The sequence below is a fragment of the Balaenoptera borealis genome, assembly GCF_965194805.1.
Source record: "Balaenoptera borealis genome assembly, chromosome: 11".
Taxonomy (NCBI): Eukaryota; Metazoa; Chordata; class Mammalia; order Artiodactyla; family Balaenopteridae; genus Balaenoptera; species Balaenoptera borealis.
Genome location: NC_138868.1, coordinates 14536939 through 14552582, shown reverse-complemented (window position 1 = coordinate 14552582; position 15644 = coordinate 14536939). Strand labels below are relative to the sequence as shown.

Sequence of the window (15644 nt, the reverse complement as noted above, 5' to 3'; positions counted from 1 at the left end):
AATTCCTTGCAGCTTGGTCCTAAGCGCTCTTCTACTCCTAGTCTATACATGCCTTTCGTCTGGGTAAACTCATCCATTTTCCTTGACTGTTAACACCTATATACTGGGGCATCCAGATTTATTTCCAGCGCCACTTTTGAGCGTTAGCTCAATGACTGCTTACTTGATGTGTCCACTTGTATTATTTCACAGATATCTCACACTTAGCATGACTAAAATTGAGGCTTTCATTCCATTCCCCAACTCAAGTTAAAATCTACCCCTCCTCCAATGTTTCCACCTCAGAAATGGCAACTTCTGAGATGCTGATACTCATGCCAGAAATCTGGGAATCATACCTGATACCTCTCTCTTCCCACATATCCAATCCATCATTAAGTCGTTCTGTCCTAATTCTAAAGTATCTACTGAATCTTTCTACTTTCCTCCATCTCCTCTGCCTACAGCCTAATCCAAACCATTGTCATCTTTTGCCTGGACCACTATAAGGCATCCTAATTATTAGACTTTCCCCAGTTCCTCTCTTTCCAAATTTTCCACAATTTCCAATTTTTTCCACCACAGATTTTCAAATATTTCCACAACGTAGCCAGAATAATTTTTTAAAAATCATATATTAGGTTACAACACTCATTCTTAAAACCTTCAAAGGCTTCTGATTATACCTAGGAAAAAAATCCAAAATCCTTGACACAGTCCTGCCTAAGTCTCTATCCTCATCCTATGCCCCCCATTCTTACCCACTGCTCATTGTATTCAAAGCACACCAGTCTTTTTTCAGTTTCTCAAATGTGCCAAGTTCTTTCCCACCCCAAGGCTTTCACACATGCTATTCCCTTCCCTTCCCCTTTCATCCTTCTAGTCTCTGCTTAAATATCACTTCTTCAGAGAAACCTCCCCCAAAGCTCCAATATAATTCACGTCCCCATGCTATAATCTTTTTTACTTTTCCATCATAAGACTTCACATACTTTGTAATTATACATTTATGGGTGTATTTTTTGGTAAATATTTATTTATTTATTTGGCTGCATCGAGTCTTAGTTGCAGCATGGGCTCTTCGTTGCGTTGCAGCAGTGGGCTTTTCTCTAGTTGTGGCGTGCAGGCTTAGTTGCCCCGCGGCATGTGGGATCTTAGTTCCCCGACCAGGGATCGAACCAGTGTCCCCTGCATTGGAAGGCAGATGCTTAACCACTGGACCACCAGGGACGTCCCTACTGGTGTATTTTTTGTTTACTGCCTCTCTCTCCTCTGGATCATAATCTCCATAAGGGCATGGACAATGTCTATTTTTTTCACTGTACTCTTGGTATAATGGCAGTAGTTTAAGGAGTTTAGAATTGTTTAAAGTATTGATAGTTTAGAATCAGTATAATTTAGGGATTAGGAGCAGGGGAGCCAAGCTGCTTGGATTCAAATCCTGGTTCTGCCACGCACGAGCTCTATGACCTTGAGCAAACTGCTTAACCTCTCTGTGCCACTATTTCCACATCTAGAAAATGGGGAAAACAAAGTACCTACACCATAAATAAGGTTGTTATAAGAATGAAAAGAATCAACAACACAAAGCACTTAGTACAGTACCTGGTGCAAAGCACTTCAATAAGCACTGGCTCTGATCAGCTCTTATTAGGGTATCCTCACCACCTCCTACAGAGGTAAACATTCAATAGACATTTACTGGATGAACGACTGAAAAAACAGACTCTACTATAGTCATTAAATAGGCTTTTTTAAATGACAGAGCAGGAATATTATAGAGATTTGGAGATGAAAACATAAACAGTTAAGGCAAAGACTGAAGAAACCCACAATTTATAATGCATAAAAGGATAACAGTAATAAAAAACTAACTCTGGGACTTCCCTGGTGGCGCAGTGGTTAAGAATCCTCCTGCCAAGGCAGGAGACACGGGATTGAGCCCTGCTCAGGGAAGATCCCACATGCTGCGGAGCAACTAAGCCCGTGCACCACAACTACTGAGCCTGCACTCTAGAGCCCGCAAGCCACAACTACTGAGCCTGCACTCTAGAGCCCGCGAGCCACGACTACTGAGCCCGCGTGCCTAGAGCCAGTGCTTCGCAACAAGAGAAGCCACCACAATGAGAAGCCCGCGCACCACAACGAAGAGTAGCCCCTGCTCGCCGCAACTAGAGAAAGCCCGTGCGCAGCAACGAAGACCCAACGCAGCCAAAAATATAATTAAAAAACAAACAAACAGGGGGCTTCCCTGGTGGCGCAGTGGTTGAGAGTCTGCCTGCTAATGCAGGGGACACGGGTTCGAGCCCTGGTCTGGGAAGATCCCACATGCCGCAGAGCAACTAGACCCGTGAGCCACAACTACTGAGCCTGCGTGTCTGTAGCCTGTGCTCCGCAACAAGAGAGCCCACAATAGTGAGAGGCCCGCGCACCGCGATGAAGAGTGGCCCCCGCTCGCCGCAACTAGCGAAAGCCCTCGCACAGAAATGAAGACCCAACATAGCAATCAATCAATCAATCAATCAATCTTTAAAAAAAAAACAAACAGAAAAACTAACTCTACTGGATGCTCAGTCTTTACCACTAAGCAAAAAATATGTTCACTCTCCCAGATGTTTACCCAAGGTGATTTGGTGGCTTTGACTTTTCCCTAAACATCACCCTTTTCCACAACTTTAATCACTTTCTTCAAAATCCATCAAGCACCAATCACAGTTCAAATAAATGGTAAAATTCAGATACTATCATTTTCTACCTGTTTTGCAAAGAAATGTTCTTCTGTTCCTAAAATAGCTCTAGACTGTTTTGCTACATATATTACAAAATCCTCAAAGTTTTGCCCTCCATCTATTATCTGGAACTCTTTCAGACACTGTTGCTTTGGAGGTTTTCTCTTTCCCAGTAAAGACTCATCCTCTCACTCTAAGTTGAAGGACACTGAGGTGAAGGAAGGACAAATATGCTGCTTTAACTTCCTATTCCTTATTCAAGCTTTCTCAAAAGACCCTAAACTTCAATCTAAGCATCACTATTACCTGTTCTGCTTTTGAAGAACATATAATCTTTAGCTTATTATAACAATATTGAAAATGATAACAGCTGGCATATATAGTGCTATGTGCTATTCTAAACACTTTACATATGTCAACTCATTTAAATCTCACAACCACCGTATGATATTCTACAGATGAGGAGAGGCACAGAGAGGTTAATTAACTTGCCCAAGTCGCAGAGCTAGTTAAGTACTGGCACTGTGATTTGGACCCAGACTGCCTAGCTCCAGAGTCAGGACCACTATGCTATTATTTCAAGAGTTTGGCAAGACATATTTTTCTGCCTTGTTTTCACAGGTCAGCTAGACAGAAATACTCCAATTCTCTCCCCAAATCAAACATGCATATTAATCCTCTCCAATTCAGCAAAATTTCAGATGTTTCATTATATCATAGGCATATATACCTAAAACAAAGTAATTTTGGCTCATGGGAGAATATATGTTCTATCCTGGGAAGCAGAAATAAACAAATGATGAAATCATGAAATGTGAAATTTGCCTCAGTGAATCCTACAGATAGAAATGTAATTCCAGTAAGTAGTAGGAAAAAATGTTTGCAAAATACTTTTAATTTCTTGCAGGAAAAGTACCAAACAAGATTGTAAGTGTTGGGCTTCCCTGGTGGCACAGTGGTTGAGAATCTGCCTGCCAATGCAGGGGACATGGGTTCGAGCCCTGGTCTGGGAAGATCCCACATGCCGCGGAGCAACTAGGCCCGTGAGCCACAACTACTGAGCCTGCGCATCTGGAGCCTGTGCTCCGCAACAAGAGAGGCCGTGATAGTGAGAGGCCTGCGCACCGCAATGAAGAGTGGCCCCCGCTTGCCACAACTAGAGAATGCCCTCACACAGAAACGAAGACCCAACACAGCCAAAAATAAATATAAAAATAAATTTTAAAAGAAAAGAAAAAGATTGTAGGTGTTATTGTATACACACCCAACAGCAAACCTACATTTTCCCTCTCTCAATTTCACGACAATTCTCCTAAGTCTCTCCCTTTATATGAAGCTAAATACCTCATCTTATTCCCTGCTACAAACACCTGAAGGCATGTATCCAGTTTTCAAATTCATTGAACTCAACTTCCAAAGGACAGTTTTTTTTGGAAAAAACTAATAAATAAAAACTAACACATAAGAAGTAAAAAATTAAACCCATTAGTCAAGCATGCTGGATATTCATTAAGTCATAGTTATCCTTTACTATGCCAAATCCAGTGTCATCATACATTAAGTAACAGACAAATATTTTATGTAGCAATCTTAAATGAAGACTTCCATTGCAATGGCAACAGGGGAACATGAATATACTGAATCATGGTATGTTTCCAACTTTTTAGGGGGCTTAAGGATGCCATGGCTGAAGACCCCAATCCCCATGAACACCCAGTGCCTTCCTCACTCCTTCATCTCTCTCTCTCTCTGTCAGCCCTTGTTTGTTTCCTTAATAGCACAGCCTAAATTTCAGTCTTTATCAGATACCTGGTCAACTCTGCTCCCCACTGGAATTATCTCCATAAGGGCAGGAACACTCATGTCTACTTTTGTATCCCAGCATCTAATGAGACTTCCATAAATATTTGGTAGATGAACAAAAGTCTGAAAAGGTAAGGGCTGAAACATACAGTCACAATCAAGGAACAGATCCACAAGGTCTGACTGGAATATTTCATACCTCAGGAAAAAACACAGTGCAACAATACTCAATAAACAAAGGAAAAAATTTAGGTGAAGCGAAGATTATCAACTCTAAGAGCGAAGGAAGAGACAGAGAGCAAGTTAGAAAAGACTATGCTAATCTATAAACAAGCCAGGACTAACTGGAATAGAGGGAGTAACATGCAGCACCTAAAACTTCTTTCACTAGCACTTCCAAGGACTTACTCCTTTCCACAAACATGTAGTAAGCTTCTCCAATGCATTTAATGTTTATCACCTTTATCGTCCATGACTGTCAGGCATAATGCTGCCTTCAAAGAAGCAAGCTGTCCAAGAACCCAGATGACATCTGTTCATTGTTGCTGTAAGACAGCATAGAAGTTAACATTTAAAGAGCACTTTATCTTTTCAAAGCAGCTTCATATATTTTTTTTCTCAACAGAAGTATTACGATAGAAGTACTATCTTTCCCATTCTTTAAATACAGACACATAAAAGCACTCAAAGCCTGGAATTTGAATCCCAGCTCTGCTACATACTTGCTGTGTGATCTTGGACAAATTATTTACTTTCTGTGAGTTCAGTATCCATGGGGAAATTAGTATCTAACTTAAGGGACTGTTATGAGCATTCAGTGAGATTAACACCTGCAAAGAACACGACACAGTAAATGCTCAATAAAGGACAGTAACCTTCCCTATGGCCTCCTTAAATAGTTTGTACAAGATTTCTCAGCTAGTAAGTTGGTAAACCTAGGACTTAAACCCAGGTCTCCTGATTCCTTAATCTGTTTTCTTCTAGCCACATCACTTTGGCAGACTGCCACATACTACTGAGCACATAAATATATTCTGACAATAAGCGATCACAACATTTTTATCTATCAGCAACTAATTTTAGCTTTGAGAAAAAGGGACCAAAAAAAAGATCTAATTAACTTGGGGGCAGAAGAGGTTCGAAAATATAAAATATAAACTACCCCCAAACCGTAGTACAGGTTGTACCATAGCACTTCCGTACAAACAAAAGTTATGACAAGAAACAGAAAGTTCTCTCTGGGTTTATGAGGAACAACTGGAGAAAGAAACGAGCATGACTATGATTCAAGGAACTTAAGGGTATTTTTTTTTTGGTAAACCAAACCACTGGGCAAAAAGATTTGCATCCCATTCCAAAATAACTCTATCAGGGCTGAGAAGTATCTTAAAAAAAGAGACCTCAGTGTGCTAACAACAAACTTTTTCTCCAATTCCTTTAAGAGTAAGATAAGTGGGAAGAGTGAGATAAATTGTCAACACAAACTGTCAACATAAACGTTCATGAAGATCCTTGAAGACCATAAATATTTGTTCTGGATTCAGTGTTAATAAGCAGCATAAAGGAGCATGATCAAAAGAATAAAAGTTTCATAAGTATCCTAACACAAGTTGAAAATATTTTGAAAATTATACAGTATAAAACTAAGTTATTACTCTGTTAATAAAAATAACTGATTGTTTTCAAAGTGATATACATAACTAATCTTTTTCAAGTGCTATACATAACTCCTTCTAGGACAAGTTCTAGAAGACATTCGAAGAAGTTCACATCTTTAACAATCCCCAAGAGAAGAAAGAATAATTCAGTCACATCCTGAATTTGTAAATTCTGAAAAGAAATGCCAGGAGAGAGCTTGATCTGACTTTGAAAGAACACAAGATTTAACCAAGAAAGGTAAGAGTTGAGTGAATTTCTATCACAAAGCAGGGGAGAAGCTGATAAGAAGCTCTACCCCTCCCCACCAGCACAACCACATTTCTTGTCCTCCTCAATTCAACTTAAACCTCTGCTAATTATTTTCTACAGAAGCATAACAAAATGTTCCTAACATTTCTTCCTGACACTCAGAGCAAATTCCATTTATTATTTAGCATTCATTAGTAGCCACTAAGATACTACACTAACTCTACATTCTATGCAGAACCTATCAATCCCCAGAGAGTAATGTCCCTTCCTTCTCTAAATTTTTTCCTCTGATATAACTTCTCTTCTACCATAAAAACTTTTCCAGAGAACACACATTCTTAGCCTAACTTCCTAATCTAGATTCTCCATAAAGATAGTCTCATGACTCTTCATGAATCCCCTTCTGGGAGCACTAAGGTCCTGGTAACTAGGAAATCACTCATGATCAAGGGCCCTTCGTTTAAATCCTGCTGACCTCACCAAAATAATAATAACAATAATAATAAGGAACAATAATCCTTCCAAAACTCATATGAGAAGTCTAAATCTGTTAAAGAACATAGACTTGTATAGTTTCCATCCAAGGACTACAAATTTAGTCTCTTCTCCCTTAAGAAAGCCTATCTCCTACTGATTCTACATACGTATTGTGGAAATACTTATTCAACCTAGAATGACCTCTACGTTATTTTTTTCAACAAAGAAATTACACAAATTAGAATCATGACACTGAATCCAATGAAAATAAAATGAGTAAGAACACGTAGTCTCCAAAATTTCCAAGCTGGGAGAGAAAAGGAAAACATAATGGAGTTCCCAGAATGCTAACTTTCAATTTAAATATCTCAATATTTGAATGATTTCTACACACAGGCTTTTTAACTCTAGTATATGCAGTAACTAAGCCACTAATCAAATACAAAACTGGTCCGAAAGAGACTCCTCGGGTTTTATTTGGATTCTTCCTAGAAAGCACTCTCTGAGGATAAATATCTGACTTCAAAATCTTGACCATCCTCTGCAGGACGTTAACCACTTAACACCATAGTTGAAAGACTTCCAAAGAGAAACAGGCTGAGGGGAAGGAGGAGAAATAAGTATCAACCAGAAAGCAAAACAGACAGCAAACAAAATTTTCTATCAAGAAACAAAGCAATTTTTTCTTTCTACTCTCGCTAAAATGATACAGACTTTCAAAAGCAAAACCAGCCAAAGATCGCGTGGTCCCTTTACTTCTGCAATCCCCAGTGACGGACTCTATATTCCTGGGAAGGAAGGATCACAGACAATCAAACGGCAAATCACTATGTGGATAAAATGACTGGTAAAGTGGGGGGAAAAAAATTGAACTGGTAAACAACAAAAAATGACTTACGGTGCATTTAAAGATCTGTCAGGGCTACGGGGAAAAGTCACGTCCTAGATCAGCCTCAGTTTCCCGACCCAAAAAAGGCGAGAACATGACACTTCGCTCAGAGGAGCCAGAGGGCCCTGTTCCACAAGCCTCCACCTATTCAAAGGCCCCTTCAAAGGCCGGACTCAGCAAGTGTCCCCAGTGCAACTGAGTCATGACACCCGGAGCCTTTGGGGGGTGGAGGGAGAGGAAGAGAGGAGAGCCAAAGCGCGCAAAGCTCTATCCGTTCCTGGAAAGCGACTTTCCCCACACACTGGGGGTACCGACACTCGCCCCAGAGCCAACGTCCCCTCCCTACCAAACCACACCGGGCAGCCCCACCATCTCTGCGTCCTTCCGGCTTCTCCCTCAGTTTCCCGCCGCCTCACCGACCGCGCCCCCGAACGCAGCCGGGTAGTTCCTCCTCTGGTCGTGTCTCCGCTGCCGACCCGCCGCCCACCCGCCGGCGCCAAGGTCTTCTCAACCCGGCGGCGGAAGGATGCCGGGCCGGGCCTCCCAGGCTCCTCCCGTGGCCTACCTGAAAGGCGGGAGGGGGCTCAGTTTGCAGCCCAGCGAGTGGACTGAGCCACAGACTAGAAGAGGCAAGGAGGAAGCAAGGGGTCCGCTCTACCGACCAGCGGGAAAAAACAGCCTGAGCGCGGGGCCTCGCGGATAAGTCAGCCTTCCAACCGGCGCCGCCACCACTCGGAAAACATCAAGCAAGAAGACGGCAAAAGATCACCGAAATCACGAACGCCCAGACATCAAAGGAGGAGCGCCCAGGCAATCGTTCAAGGAACTAGAGTCGAGCGTCGAAAAACAGCTTAGCTCCAACTCAACGTCCGGCTCCTGTCCAAGGCATAAATAAACAAACCCAGATCATAAGCCACGGAGTAAGGCAGACTGGGCTTCTGCCATTTTCTGTGTCAGCTGCCGGCTGTCTAAATTGTTTAGAGAACCCAATTTTTCTTGAGAGTGTTGAAGATCAAGTCATAGTATAATAACATGTTATCTAACTATAGTTCAGCGACTACCTTATGGACTCTCAGCACTATCCCAACTGAGCAAATTTGACCTTAGTTTCCTCATGAAACAGTGAGGTGAATGAAAAAGATGATAGATAGATAGATAAATAGATAGATATATAGATAGATAGATAGAGGTATGACAGAGGCACAGAGAGAATGAGAGAATCCAGACTGAGGAACAAAGTGAATAATCTGTATTAAAGCTCCAATTTAGCTCCCATAAGCACAGCAGAGAGAAACTGGAAAATTCAGGGTTCTGTAGTCTGATCTTAAGACAGGAAAAAACAAAAACAAAAATAATACACGTACTGCTTTTCTCTTTTATTTTATTCCAAAGGCCTAGAACCACAGGTGTGCTTCTTAAATAATAACCAAGTCTCTTTCGGTTCTGAACTTAACAAAGTGTGTTGACATTTTTATCATCACAATAGCCTTTTTCTGAAGTCTCTTAGTAGACAGACTAATATGGTCAGCACAAATATGGATTAATATGTTCATCCCAGGCACAATTTAGTAAATCATATAAATCACTACAATATGGGTTACCAACTGTGAGCAATAATAGTTTACCTTACCTCTTTCCTTCAAGGAGGGAGGAGACTTGGAGAGTAAAGGTGTAAAAAGAAAAGATAGTCCCAGCCCTTAAAGAGTATATAATCTAATCAAAGTGAAAGCCCACATTCTTAAAACATTAGCTTTATTTACAATTTATTGTAATTTTTTTAAAATCCTTTAAATTCATGAAAATATTTAAAGAACAACTCATGTATAAAATGTAGGATAAGACCAGCATCCATAATATGAGGACAAAATGCTTTATTGTCTATCAAATTTTTTTTTACATAAATTTATTTATTTATTTTTGGCTGCTTTGGGTCTTCATTGCTGTGCATGGGCTTTCTCTAGTTGTAGAGAGTGGGGCTACTCTTCATCATGGTGCACAGGCTTCTCATTGTGGTGGCTTCTCTTGTTGTGGAGCATGGGCTCTAGGTGCGCAGGCTTCCATAGCTGCAGCACATGGGCTCAGTAGTTGTGGCTCACAGGCTCTAGAGCACAGGCTCAGTAGTTGCGGCACATGGGCTTAGTTGCTCTGTGGCATGTGGCATCTTCCTGGACTAGGGCTTGAACCCATGTCCCCTGCATTGGCAGGCCCATTCTTAACCACTGCACCACCAGGGAAGTCCCTTGTCTATCACTGTTTTAGAGGACTTTTCAAATGAGTAAACATTATAGCAACATTTATAAAAGCTTAAAAAGAAAGAATTTAACAATCTGCTTCCAAAACATGAAGTTTTAATTTGTTCATGTTTTCATGAAGTCCTTGAAAATATTCTACATAATTTTTCATTTTATTTTATTTTTATTTATTTAATTTTTTGGCCGTGCTGCGTGGCTTGTGGGATCTTAGTTCCCCACCAGGGATTGAACCCGGGTCACAGCAGTGAAAGCACCACGTCCTAACCACTGCACTGCCAGGGAATTCCTTTACATAATTTTTAAAGTTTAAGCAGAGATACAATAGTGTTATTTTTTTGCATTATATTATTTCCCTATTAAAGTCTTTAATAGTTGTTATTTTAAACAATGGCACAATATTCCATTGAGAGGATTTACTGAACATGCTTCCCATTTTGAATATGTATCTTGCTTCCAAACATTTTCTGTGTAATAGGTATTGCAGCTCCTGGAAAGAGGCAGTTATAACCTTATTATTTATGATTAGAATCTACTGCACAGGACTTCCCTGGTGGCACAGTGGTTAAGAATCCACCTGCCAACGCTGGGGACATGGGTTCGAGCCCTGGTCTGGGAAGATCCCACATGCCACAGAGCAACTAAGCCCGTGCACCACAACTACTGAGCCCACACTCTAGAGCCCGCAAGCCACAACTACTGAAGCCCGTGTGCCTAGAGCTCGTGCTCCGCAACAGGGGAAGCCACAGCAATGAGAAGCCCACGCACCACAAAGAAGAGTCGGCCCCACCTGCTGCAACTAGAGAAAGCCCACAGGCAGCAACGAAGACCCAACGGAGCCAAAAATAAATAAATAAAATTATTTATTTATTTAAAAAAAATAAGCTACTGCACATAAACAAAAAGAGTAAGGAAACAAGGGGCTTCCCTGGTGGCGCAGTGGTTAAGAATCTGCCTGCCAATGCAGGGGACATGGGTTTGAGACCTGGTCCGGGAAGATCCCACATGCCGCGGAGCAACTAAGCCCGTGTGCCACAACTACTGAGCCTGCGCTCTACAGCCCGTGAGCCACAACTATAGAGCCCATGTGCTACAACTACTGACGCCCCTGCGCACCTAGAGCCTGTGCTCTGCAACAAGAGAAGCCACCACAATGAGAAGCCCACACACCACAACAAAGAGTAGCCCCCGTTGCCGCCAACTAGAGAAAGCCCGCGTGCAGCAACAAAGACCCAACGCAGCCAAAAATTAATTAATTAATTAAAAAAAAAAAAGAGTAAGGAAACAAGGCAGAGGTTTATTTCTCTGTCATATAAAAGAAATCTAGGGTAAGGTGTGGCCATTCAGCATCAGGGACCAGGCTTCCATCTTGTTGCTGTGACATGTTCAATAAGTGGTTTTTTTGTCTTAGATCCAAGACAGCTGCTCAAGCTCTAGCCATCATGTCTACATTCCAACCAGCAGGAAGCTGAAAGAGGAAAGGCATGTCTCCTAGCCATAAGGACACATCTTGAAAATAGCACAGGACATTTCCACTTACATTCCACTGGCCAGAATTTAGTCACATAGCCACACCTAACTAGGAATTTGTCTTTATCCTGGGAAGCCATGTACCCATGAAAAGTCAGGGGCAAGTGGATTCTAGGAGACGACTAAATAAGCAGTCTGACAAATTCCTAGAGCCAGCTGAGTAGCAGGCAAATAGACTTTGCTTTACTGTTTCCCAGGGCTGAGTTTCTACTTCTAGAATACACGCTTTAGGGAAGCTTCCTTCTTGGGGAGGTTGTGGGGCTTAAGTGTCTAAAGCTACAGCCCTCACTCAAACTTGACCCATACAATGACTTTATTTTGAAACCTTGACTTCAGTGAGGAAAACTAAACAAACTACTTTTGAGGCTATAAGAAGTTTTTGGTTTTTCAAATCTGGAGACATTTATTTTGGGAAAAACACCTGAAGGTTATGCAAATATAAACCTAAAATCAACATCTGAAAACGGAGATGTTTGAGAAACTGAGGCTAGACTGCTCTGTGAAACCATGGAAAAGATGGTTTATTCTGCAGGCAGAGTTGCATCTTTACAGATAAATTTCATTAGAGAAACTGTTTCAAGTGTGACAGTAAACTACTGTTTGTTCTTATCAAGTCTATTTGGACAGAAGAGTAGATCACAAAAGATCAGGGGTTGAAACCCTCAAACCTACAGAAATCTTCTCACACTGGAGGAAGACCTGAGAAAAAGAAACCAGGTGGGCAGAAGGAAAGATCATCTTGGGATGTAACACAGAAGCCTACACCTTGGTGTTAAAAACTCAATAACTCATTATTATGTTGATTGTTGATTATTGTATTCTGATAGGATTCTTCTGGGGGAGTCACCTCCCTTGAAGGTAAGAGGATGCTTCCCCTGAAGTAGGGTGACCAACTGTCCCAGATTGCTAAGGACTAAAGGGTTTCCCAGGACACAGCACTTTCCGTGCTAAAACTGCGACAATTGAGGGCAAACCGGGAGAGTTAGTCACCCTAAGAATAAATATAGCCACTGTCAATCACGTGGAAAGAATCTGGAAAGACTAAACCAGGGGACTTCCCTGGTGGTGCAGTGCTTAAGAATCCGCCTGCCAATGCAGGGGACACGGGTTTGAGCCCTGGCCTGGGAAGATTCCACATGCCGCGGAGCAACTAAGCCCGTGCACCACAACTACTGAACCTGCGCTCTAGAGCCCGTGTGCCACGACTACTGAAGCCTGCGTGCCTAGAGCCCATGCTCCACAAGAGAAGCCACCGCAGTGAGAAGCCCGTGCACCACAATGAAGAGTAGCCCCGCTCACCACAACTAGAGAAAGTCTGAACACAGCAACGAAGAACCAAAGCAGCCAAAAATAAAAATATATAAATAAAGTAATTAATTTTTTAAAAATGACTAAACCAGGAATGAGGATTGGGACTTATTGACCTGGGGGAATTGCCTGTGATAGAGGGTGAAGGGAGGGAAAAGGAGAGAATGGGAGGAGACTGTTCCTTATCTTGCTCTGGGCTCTGAGAAACCTACCACATTGGGTGGTAGGAATCAGGCCTGAACCTAAGATGAGATTCTGTAGCAGTACCATGAGTCATCTTATTACGAAGTCCAGGAAGAGGAGTTAGGCCTTGAGCAGCCAAAATGATGAGCCACTTGTAGGTGTTTTTTTTGTTTTTTTTGGGGGGGGGCCATGCCAAGCTGCTTGTGGGATCTTAGTTCCCCTGCCAGGGACCAAACCTGCGCCCCCTGCATTGGAAGCATGGAGACTTCTTTTTCTTTTAAATTTATTTATTTTATTTATTTATTTTTAGCTGCGTTGGGTCTTTGTTGCCGAGCGCGGGCTTTCTCTAGTTGCAGCGAGCAGGGCTACTCTTTGCTGCCGTGCACAGGCTTCTTATTGCTGTGGCTTCTCTTGTTGCGGAGCACAGGCTCTAGGCACGTAGGCTTCAGTAGTTGTGGCGCTCGGGCTTAGTTGCTCTGCAGCATGTGGGATCTTCCCGGGCCAGGGCTCAAACCTGTGACCCCTGCATTGGCAGGCAGATTCTTAACCACTGCGCCACCAGGGAAGTCCCCACTTGTAGGTTTTGCGTTGCAATTCTATTGTTCTTTAGTAGCCTGGTCTCATGGCACTGTGGGATAATGTACACACTTTGGGTTGGACGGTAAAGGTAGAAGCTGTGTAGTGATGTAGGAGCAGCCCAGGGAAGAGGAGAGATCCCAGAACAGCAGGTAACCATTCACAGAACCATAGCAGGCTTTTCCTTCTCTGGAATTATTTATATAGGGTAAATTTCTAGTGGTGGAATTTATCAATGGATAGAAATGTATGAACATTTTAAGACTCTAGAATGGCATGGCAATCAGCCCTTCTATAAAGACAGCTGTATATGTAAGGGTTAGAAAAAGTCTCAACAGACTGAAATTGAATGTTTTGCTGGGCAAACATGGAGACTCCTTTCCAAAAGACTTTTTGAAATTTACCAGCCTGTGATTTCAAGGTCTACTTTTCTTGTTCCTGTTTAATATCAAGATATCTCATACCTCCTATTTGATTATCACGAAGTAGGGTCTTAGATGGTAGTCACATTAAAAAAAAAAAGCCTGTGAATTTTATGTGGTTAGGTTCCTGGGGTGTCCCCAGCCTTCAACTAGTATTTTTTCTTCCTTCCTGCATTGCCATTTTTTCTTAATTCTGAGTCCGTTATCTCTTATATCCACAATTTTGTAAAATCTGGGTGGGATCTAGGGAGCAAAAGGGACCTGAGGATATATGCATGCACAGTGGTTAAAACTCCAATTTCTTATTTTCTTGACCTCTTCTTAATTTCCCTTCCCCTGTCAGGGAAATCAACTGTTAAGCTCAGTTCTTGAGTTTCCAGTTTATTATTTCAGGTAGGGATACAATTGTAGTATGTCTATTATCTATCTAGCCTCTATTTTATTCCTCCCTATCTCTTATACTTTTTCATATATGATCCCATTAAAATTGTGTTTTGTTTCTTGGTCCCTAAATTAGATTAACTTGCTATAGATCCTTTACAGTCCAAGAAAGGAGCTCCGTCTCTGTTTAGTTCATTTTAAACTAAGAATATGTTTATGGTCCCTCTTTTGTATAATTTGGAATTGGTAAACCGCTGATAACCCAATATTGTGGTTTTCCCTTAATACATCCTGGGACTTTTGCTGTCTTGGAACAGCTAAGGGCAAATCTGGAAAACTCCTATGCTGGCCAGATGGAATCATCTACGGGAAGATGAGGCTTACATAAGACAGGTGAAATCCTTGACTTTGTCCCAAAGCTATACCAGGAAGATACTATAAATCCAAAATAAGGACCTCAAGAGAAGACTTCTCAGGCACCTGTAAAAAGCCCCTATAAGCAAACCCTTGGCAATTTGGAAATACAGATCGTGATCCCTCCCCTAGGTCATTCTGAGGAAAGTGTAACTGGACTGAAAAAAAAATCCTGGCCTATAAAAATCCAGGTCGAAAGGAGATTAAAGGAATAGATTTTAACAGTTACTCTGTGGAATTATTAGGAAATAAAATGCTCCCAGGGAAAAACACTTCCAGCCAATGTTCAGTCTGTTCAGCACTTAGAAATTATCTTTGGTGTGCAAGTAATAGGCTTGAAATTGCTAATGAATTCTCCCCCAGACTGTCCCTCCCACTGAGGCTTCATGTCACCATCTAATGAGTTAAGTTGTGAAAACCCCAATTTTCCTTTAATGTGTTTTTTTTTTTTTTTTAAGTAGAGGGAAGGATTTATTTATTTATTTTTGGCTGTGTTGGGTCTTCGTTTCGTGGAAGGGCTTTCTCTAGTTGCGGCAAGCGGGGGCCACTCTTCATCGCGGTGCGTGGGCCTTTCACTATCGAGGCCTCTCTTGTTGCGGGGCACAGGCTCCAGACGCGCAGGCTCAGTAGTTGTGGCTCACGGGCCCAGTTGCTCCGCGGCATGTGAGATCCACCCAGACCAGGGCTCGAACCCGTGTCCCCTGCATTGGCAGGCAGATTCTCAACCACTGCGCCACCAGGGAAGCCCTAATGTGGTTTTTGAAAGCTAAAATGCTAGGCACTTTCCAAGATTACA

General features: G+C 42.0%; 1 protein-coding gene across 13 annotated transcripts in view; it reads right to left on the bottom strand.

Moving 5' to 3' along the window:
• The window catches only part of AMBRA1 (autophagy and beclin 1 regulator 1), a 182584-nt gene extending 172359 nt beyond the window's left edge, over positions 1-10225 (bottom strand). For 10 of the 13 annotated variants that reach the window (XM_082340160.1, XM_082340161.1, XM_082340155.1 and 7 more), the window contains exon 1: positions 8351-10225. The gene's annotated coding sequence lies outside the window, so the exon portion shown is untranslated. Of the gene's footprint in view, positions 1-7794; positions 8106-8154 lie in introns of those variants that run through there. The other 3 variants (XM_082340163.1, XM_082340164.1, XM_082340165.1) reach the window with 3 other exon arrangements.
• Positions 10226-15644: the final 5419 nt, after the last annotated feature.